The 8,494-nt window shown below is 34.0% G+C and overlaps 1 long non-coding RNA gene across 1 annotated transcript; it reads left to right on the top strand.

Annotated features, from left to right (window-relative positions):
• The first annotated feature begins 352 nt into the window (after positions 1-352).
• On the top strand, positions 353-8,063 carry LOC145671310 (uncharacterized). The gene is made up of 3 exons (XR_014128502.1): positions 353-794; positions 3,809-4,070; positions 6,919-8,063. It is a non-coding gene; the product is annotated as an uncharacterized LOC145671310 (long non-coding RNA).
• The last annotated feature ends 431 nt before the right edge of the window (positions 8,064-8,494 follow it).

The raw sequence follows: 8,494 nt of genomic DNA, 5'->3' as shown, positions 1-8,494 counted from the left end.
TCAAAATCCCATGTCCATTTTCTTTTGCCCACTCCTTGTAGTCTGTCCATGACTGCTTATCCAGTATATTCAGTATATTCGCAGCTAATATCTATATCTAGAGGCCTCCTCCTTGATCTGAAACCTGAGTACCCAGCATGCCATGGTGACAGGCACCCACGTTACAAGGCCAATGCCATACACAAAGGAGAATTGTAGTGATGAAAAATTTATAAATTGTTCTGCAACAAGAGGGACCCTTCTTTTTTACATGTTCTTATAGATTCAGCAAAATCTACTGACAATACTGCTAATTAACTATCTGATCTGGTGGTAACGGGTTCATATTTCGTGTAAGAATTATACTGTGTACCGTATTGACATTCCGATTTTTTTTTTCTCTTCCCTATTTCTATTGAAACGGCTATGCAACCAGATATGCGATTTTAAAGCGCCATATCTGGCAATATTGGGAACTACTTGTTCTTGCTCTAGCCCTCTGGGTGACGTTGAGGTCATTCAGACTAAAATGACTAAAGTGGAGAGTTGGAATTCCAGAAGTTGTAAAAGTGTATAAACTCGTTTGCGAAAGTTAGATGGGCTACTCGAAAAGTAAAATAGCATTACATTTGCAATATATATAGGAAAGAAGTATTTTTGAAGTTGAAGTGAATTGTATTTCGTTATTTATTAAAAGAATTATATTTAATAGTGATATTATCGTGAGAAGTTATTGTCCAAGATTAGCCGGTGGTCTTTGATCATGGCGTATATGAGTGCACATATTACAATCGCCTTGGTATAACATGATTAAGGTGAGTTTGTTTTTTGAATTATATATATGTTTTGAAGAAATCATCTTTACTGACTAAAAGAAGTAATATTAAAAGTAACAAGTGAATTATTTCGGAACTAGTGTAGTATTTAAAACATTAATGTTCGATTATGAATTATGCCAAGTGCTTGTTTAAATGGAACAGTCTACAGTTCTTGTTAAATGTGTGTATTGAGAAACTTTTCGTATCTTCTTTTTGGAATATATTTTGAAGACGTTTATAAAGTTATTAGTAAAAAGAACTTAAAAATCTTATTATTTCGCAAATATACTTTTGCCTAAATTTATGGTTGCCCTGTGTTTGTTGAATAACTTTCAATATTCTGGAATCGTCTTATCATTGATGATTATTACTAACAGGTACGTATATAGACCAATTTTATTTTTACGTGAAACGTGTCCTAGCCTATATTAAAATAGCTAGAGTCTCCACGAACGAGCTTCAGTTTTATAACGAGAGCACGTTACACAAAAATTTTAGTCTGAATTCCTATTATATGTACGTACCAAGTGGCATATATATATAAATAGAGTTGAGGAAAAAGGACGATATAATTATAAAAATTATAGTATTGATGAAATAATATGGATATGTGGAAAGTGATTAAATCCGGTTTGACGGTTTCTTGCAGTGGGTTATGGATCATTTATTGTTAAAAGGAGTCCGGTACTTTTCTTTTCCTTTTTTCCTGTTGCTTGTAATAGTGAGTCTAATACGTGGTAAAAATATGGAAAATACTAGGTCACAACTCTTTTTAAATGGTTGTGTAGGAGGCGATGAAGGAATTGTAATCCCTGAATGTGCTCGAGGTCATTGGGATCTATCATATCTGGAAGACGAAATGTGGAGGGAGGAGAGTCCTTCGATTAATAGTGTTAGCTATTCAAGCAGTTGTGTAGCAGGTGTCGAGTCAGGAACGGGAAGGCAGCTGCACGTGTACGATGACGTAACTCAACCCTTGTTATCAGGTAGTAGCAGTGGTGTGAAGGAATTCCATTCAGTGCACATTAGTAGTGGTGAAACAGCTGATTTTATAAAGGAGGAAAAAGAAAAAGAGAATACAAATCCATTTGTGCCTTTTGGTCGTGAGTTAATATCGGAGCAAGAAAATCAAACTTCGCATATTAATCAAAGGTTTTTTCCTTTCAATATTAATTTTGATAAGATTGCTGTTAATACAACAAGTGCTCTTTTTAGTGAGAAAATAAAGCAAATTCCGTTTACAGACGGTAAAAGTGATGTCGGTTTGTTTCGTTTTATGGTCACTGTTTATAATATAATAAAGGGTGGTTTGTTTCCGATTGAAGCAGTATTGTTAGCTGCTTTGAGTAAATCACAGGGGCGTTTAAATAATGAATTATTGCATGTATATGAGCAAACGAGACAATGGACAGACATAAGTAGTTACTTGTTTAGGAAGCTCATTACTCCATTAGGTAAACGGGACTTGACTATACGATTCTTGAATGCAATGCAAGAACCTAATGAAAACATTCTTGAATACGTAAATAAAATTGTGGATTATCATAAAGTTTGTTATGGCCGAATAAATGAAAGGGAGGTATTGGATATAGTGGTAAGTGGAATGAAACCACAAATAAAATTTGATATGTATAAATATAGACAACCGGAGTCTTTGAGGGAACTGATGGCTGATATCCATAATTACGAGACATATAATAGGAATGTTGAAGTATACAATTCAATGATAAATTTTACTAGAGCTGATAGTGGAATGAAGAAACAAATTAATTGTTATTTTTGTGGTGCGAACCATCGAATGGCGACTTGTAAAGCGTATAAACAGTCCTTATTAAATAAACAAATGGTAAAGGTGAATATGAGTAGGACTCCAGCAGGACGCTTTGCAGAGGGATTGGGGTCTTCTACTCATATAAGTGATCAAGGGGTTCGATATCCGCAGGATGATGGTTTCGTGGGGAAAAATAGACAGTTTATAAATTCTCAGAAGGAATGTTTGGGTGAAATAAAAAACTTTTTGTCCTTGAACACGGCTCTTTCCCCGACTAGGGGGCCGGATGGTATTTATGAAAGGGGGCGTGGTAAAAAGGATCGAGTGCTGGAAAAGAATTATAACATTAAGCATCGCTCACCCTTATTTAAGCAAGAAAATAAAGTTGGTGATAAGTCTCAGTTGTTGGATTTTAGATATGCGAGAAGTGGTGTGAGTCAGATGGACCATAATTCTTCCCAAATTAATGAACGCTTTGCAGGGAATAGGGGGAATTATGTGAATTATCGAAAGGATTATAAGAGACCCAGTGTTGGGGGTAGAAAAGGAGTTCAAAATATAGACCATGAGAAGGTTAGAGATGGTGTAGGTGAATTTAATGAAGGCAGTGAACAGTTGAATTCATTGACTTGTATGACAGAGACCGGAGTTCGAGTCGAAACATGCGATGAGGGTGGATGTACAGCCAAAGTGGGTTGTGATCCTTATAGTTGGACAAAGACTAGAAAACCTTATTCATGTCGTAATCAAAGAAATTTAGTGGCAGCTTTTATTCCGGCTTATATAATGGGTAAACAATATTTAGGTTGTGTGGACACTTGTTCTTCCGCCTCATTGGTCAGTAAACAAATATTTGATGAGTGGAATAAAAGTTTAGCTAGACCTATAGCAGTTTACAATGAGAAATTTACTGGTGTGGGGGTGAATCAGAGCAAAGTGACACTCAATCAGTGTGTTATGCTGCATATTAAATTTCAAAAGCGCGTTTACAAAATGAAGTTTTTTCTTATTAATAGTTTAAATCCACCTTTCATCTTGGGTATTAATGAACTTAAATCTATACAGGCGCAAATTGATTTAGTTCAAAATGAATTAGTGTTGCCTTTGGAAAATGGAAAAATTCGGTTACAATTTTCTTCAAAAACTTGTCCCCCTTCCACTAGTTCAATTAGGGAACAGCTCAATGGTGAATTATCTTCTTTAAAACAGTCCGAAATTTTTACAAGTTTATTCATTAAAGCTAATAGTGTTGGAGATCTATCATCAATGGGGGAGAATGGAATGGATCCAATGGGAAATATTCCAGTAAATCCAGGGATGGTGGCGGATCCAGGTTTGGCGAGTGGTCAGAGACTTTTGGGAGGCGCCGACAGAGGCAGGGTTGGAAGATGCATGAAGAATATCCATGAAACAACTGGGGATACTTATCTGAGTCCAGAGATCGAGCGGGCATCCTTGATGGTGGATCCGGAAGTGGTTGACCAACATCCACATATACAAGGGTATGTTAATAATTTAGTTACAAAATTTCCTAATGTATTTTCTGATAAAATTGGATTTATATCAGATTATTCTTATAATATAATATTAGATGATTATTCTCCTATTCGTAAAAAGGCATATCCTTTATCACGGGCTACTCAAAAGGATCTTGATAAGATTTTGGATGAATTATTGAGTGAAGGGATAATAGAAACGAGTGAAAGCGATTTTGCTTTTCCTTGTTTTGTAGTTAATAATAATGATGGAACAAAACGCATGGTTGTAAACTACTCTTCTTTAAATTCTCGTTTATGCTTAAATACTCAATATACGCCGCGTATGGAGGATGTATTGGCTGAACTCGCAGATGGTAAATTCTTTTCACATCTTGATATACGTAAGGCCTACTTAACAATACCGCTAACTAAAGAAAGCCGTAGATATACTGCCTTTTTGACCCATAGGGGACTATTCGAATTTAAATTTTTACCATTTGGTTTAGCAGCTGGTAGTCACGTTTTATCAAAAATATTAACAGAACTGTTATATCCACTTAAGGAGGAAGGAGTTGAATGGTATATGGATGATGTCATAATAAAGTCAAAAGATTTAAAGAGTCATAAAATTATTTTAGAAAAGGTCTTGAAAAAATTGGAAGACAAAGGTTTAACCTTATCTAAAAAGAAATGTTCCTTTTTTTCAACTAAGGTTTCCTATTTAGGATTTATAATTGAAAATGGAAAAATGTATATGGACCCAGCACGGGTTGAAGTAATTCGTAAATTACCAGCTCCTAAAAATAGGAAAAGTTTAATTTCGCTTAGCTCTTTTCTACAATATTATGGCAAGTTTGTTCCCCAATTTCATGAAATAATGGAACCTATTAATCGTTTAAGGAGTGCTTCTGTAAAATTTGTTTGGGGGCACGAACAACAGAAAGCCTTAGACGATATTAAACTCATGTTTGAAACACACATAATGTTGAAGCTTCCTGACTTAAATAAGAAGTTTATTTTGAATGCGGATGCGTCACTCAAGAGTCTGGGCGGCGTAGTTCAACAATATGATGAGGAAGGTAACTTGTTACCGGTTGGGTTTTTTAGTCGTCGCCTCAAGAAATATGATTTAAATAAACCTATTTATTTACTTGAAATGATGGCGGCGGTGGAATTGATGGAACGGTATAGTACCTATTTGCATTCACAGTTTGAATTGCGTATTGATCACGCGGGATTAGTATATGCCATAAAGAATATGAAAAGAGTCAAGCGTTATGGTTCATTATTGTATCGTCTTTTTTCGTTTAATTTTGTTGTAAAATCAATTTCAACAAATTTAAATATTTCAGCCGATTTTCTATCAAGGTTGTACGATAGTAATAATTTTGAGGAGATGGATGTTAACCCATCACATGAGGAACAGGTAACTAATTATTTTTTGATAAATTTATGGAATATGCCTTGTGCCAATATAGCCATCAACGAACATCAAGAAAATGATCCGGATCTGAAAGAAATTATAAAACAACTAAAAGCGAAAAAGACTGTTGAGGGATATAAGTTGGTACGGGGGATATTATGCAAGAAAACTAGGGCAGTTAGAAACCCTTATAAAGTATGTCTTCCGACGACTTTAGCAAAAAGCATCATTCAATTCTATCATTCAAATATTTTGCCCGGATCGCACTGTGGGATAAAAAGAACAATTGGAAAAATATTTGCGCGCTTTACATGGCCGGGAATGATCCAACAAATAAGGGATTTTGTATCTACTTGCAGGGAGTGTCAATTAAATAAAAGTTCTAACGTGAAACCCCAGGGACAGTTAGTATCTCAATATGAAAAAATGGTTAATGGTTGTTGGCAAATGGACCTTTTGGGACCAATGGTAGAGAGTCGTTCGGGACGTTATTGTTTGATAATAGTTGATTCTTTTTCCAAAAGAATTTTTCTAGAACCCATCAAAGTTTTGTCGAGTCAGTGTATTATTAATAAATTGTATAAGTTAATGTGTAGGAACGGATTTTGTTATTCAGTAGCGCATGATAATCATTCAGTGTTTACTTCTGCAAAATTTAGGGATTTCCTTTATGGAAATGGGATAAGGGACATTAGAATTGCTCCCTATCACGCTGCTTCGAATCCGAGTGAGAGATATGTCTCGACTATTAAAAATTCGTTAAGAATTTACTTCAATGATAAACAGAGTAAATGGGATAGAGGATTATGGGAAATAGAATTTTCTATTAATTCAGCTATACACGAAGATACAAAATGTAGTCCCATGGAAATGGTTTTTACATACAATCTGTGTGACCCTTTAGATATACGGTGGAATGTAAGGTTGGAGGAAATTTATACTAAAGATCCTCAAATATGGAAGACAGCCTTAGAAAATATGGAGAGGGCATGGCAAAGAAAGAAAAAATTGTATGATAAAAGAAGACTTCCTAATACATATGAAGTAGGAAATAAGATATTGATTAAAGCTCAATTTCAGTCATCTTTGAAAGATAAAAGAACTAAGTCATTATGCCCAAAATGGCTGGGGCCATTTTTTATTGAGCGCTGGTTGGGAAGGAATACTGTCCAGGTGCGAGCGGTAGATAACAACAATGATGTACGTAAGGTTCATATTGACATGATTAAACTCTTCAGAGAGGGTAGAAGAATTGTAGGAAATTGAATATATATATATATTAAACTCTAGTCATTGCATGTATGATTCAACTAAATTAAGTCCTATTAATTAGTATCATCAAGCTATAATTATATGCTTATAATTTCGGGAGAATTATCTATTTATATATATATATGTGTGTGTGATAATTATATGTGAATTTTAATATAAATTTTTTAATAATTCCAGGCCTGGGATTAATATAAAGAAAATGTATACATTTTAATGTACGCGGATTTAGAGGATTGTAATTAAATGTGTGTAATAGAACGCAAATTTGACTGGATTGTAAACGTCAATTGGATATTTGATGGAGCATCGCCCTGGAGACAAGTCGAAAACCAGAGATATCAGCGATGTACATATGTAATTATATATGCTGAAGACACACAAGTATGTATCTGTAAATTTATATTTTTAGAATATGAAACGGTTTAAAAAAAACTCGCCTAATTGATATTAAGATTAAGAGTAATTTATAATACATATTATAAATTGAAAATTATATTATTTTGTAAAGGTTATGAATAGTCCGACCTTGGACTCAAATTTACTAACTTGGATAGTGTCACTAGAAGGATGAGTCGGTGTGAGAATGATTTTTGGAGGATAGTTTTTTTTTCTTTAGTTTTGTTATCTTTTTCTTTTGGATGAATGAGAGTTGTTGGTATGTGGTTTTAGTTAGTAGGTTTGGGGTAGAAAGGTAGTTATAGATACTAATTCAACATGACGTTTAAAACTGACGATAAGTTTTCTATTCATAACTTTCAATACGGTATTTGTAAAATGATCGGGTATTTAAAAAGTTTGTCAACTTTTTATGTGGGGTGAGTGATATGTGTACCGTATTGACATTCCGATTTTTTTTTTCTCTTCCCTATTTCTATTGAAACGGCTATGCAACCAGATATGCGATTTTAAAGCGCCATATCTGGCAATATTGGGAACTACTTGTTCTTGCTCTAGCCCTCTGGGTGACGTTGAGGTCATTCAGACTAAAATGACTAAAGTGGAGAGTTGGAATTCCAGAAGTTGTAAAAGTGTATAAACTCGTTTGCGAAAGTTAGATGGGCTACTCGAAAAGTAAAATAGCATTACATTTGCAATATATATAGGAAAGAAGTATTTTTGAAGTTGAAGTGAATTGTATTTCGTTATTTATTAAAAGAATTATATTTAATAGTGATATTATCGTGAGAAGTTATTGTCCAAGATTAGCCGGTGGTCTTTGATCATGGCGTATATGAGTGCACATATTACAATCGCCTTGGTATAACATGATTAAGGTGAGTTTGTTTTTTGAATTATATATATGTTTTGAAGAAATCATCTTTACTGACTAAAAGAAGTAATATTAAAAGTAACAAGTGAATTATTTCGGAACTAGTGTAGTATTTAAAACATTAATGTTCGATTATGAATTATGCCAAGTGCTTGTTTAAATGGAACAGTCTACAGTTCTTGTTAAATGTGTGTATTGAGAAACTTTTCGTATCTTCTTTTTGGAATATATTTTGAAGACGTTTATAAAGTTATTAGTAAAAAGAACTTAAAAATCTTATTATTTCGCAAATATACTTTTGCCTAAATTTATGGTTGCCCTGTGTTTGTTGAATAACTTTCAATATTCTGGAATCGTCTTATCATTGATGATTATTACTAACAGGTACGTATATAGACCAATTTTATTTTTACGTGAAACGTGTCCTAGCCTATATTAAAATAGCTAGAGTCTCCACGAACGAGCTTCAGTTTTATAACGAGA

Source organism: Thermobia domestica, chromosome 2 (assembly GCF_964235325.1).
Source record: "Thermobia domestica chromosome 2, izTheDome1.hap1.1, whole genome shotgun sequence".
NCBI lineage: Eukaryota > Metazoa > Arthropoda > Insecta > Zygentoma > Lepismatidae > Thermobia > Thermobia domestica.
Note: the sequence above shows the minus strand (reverse complement) of the source record. Positions and strands in the feature narration are given on the sequence as shown.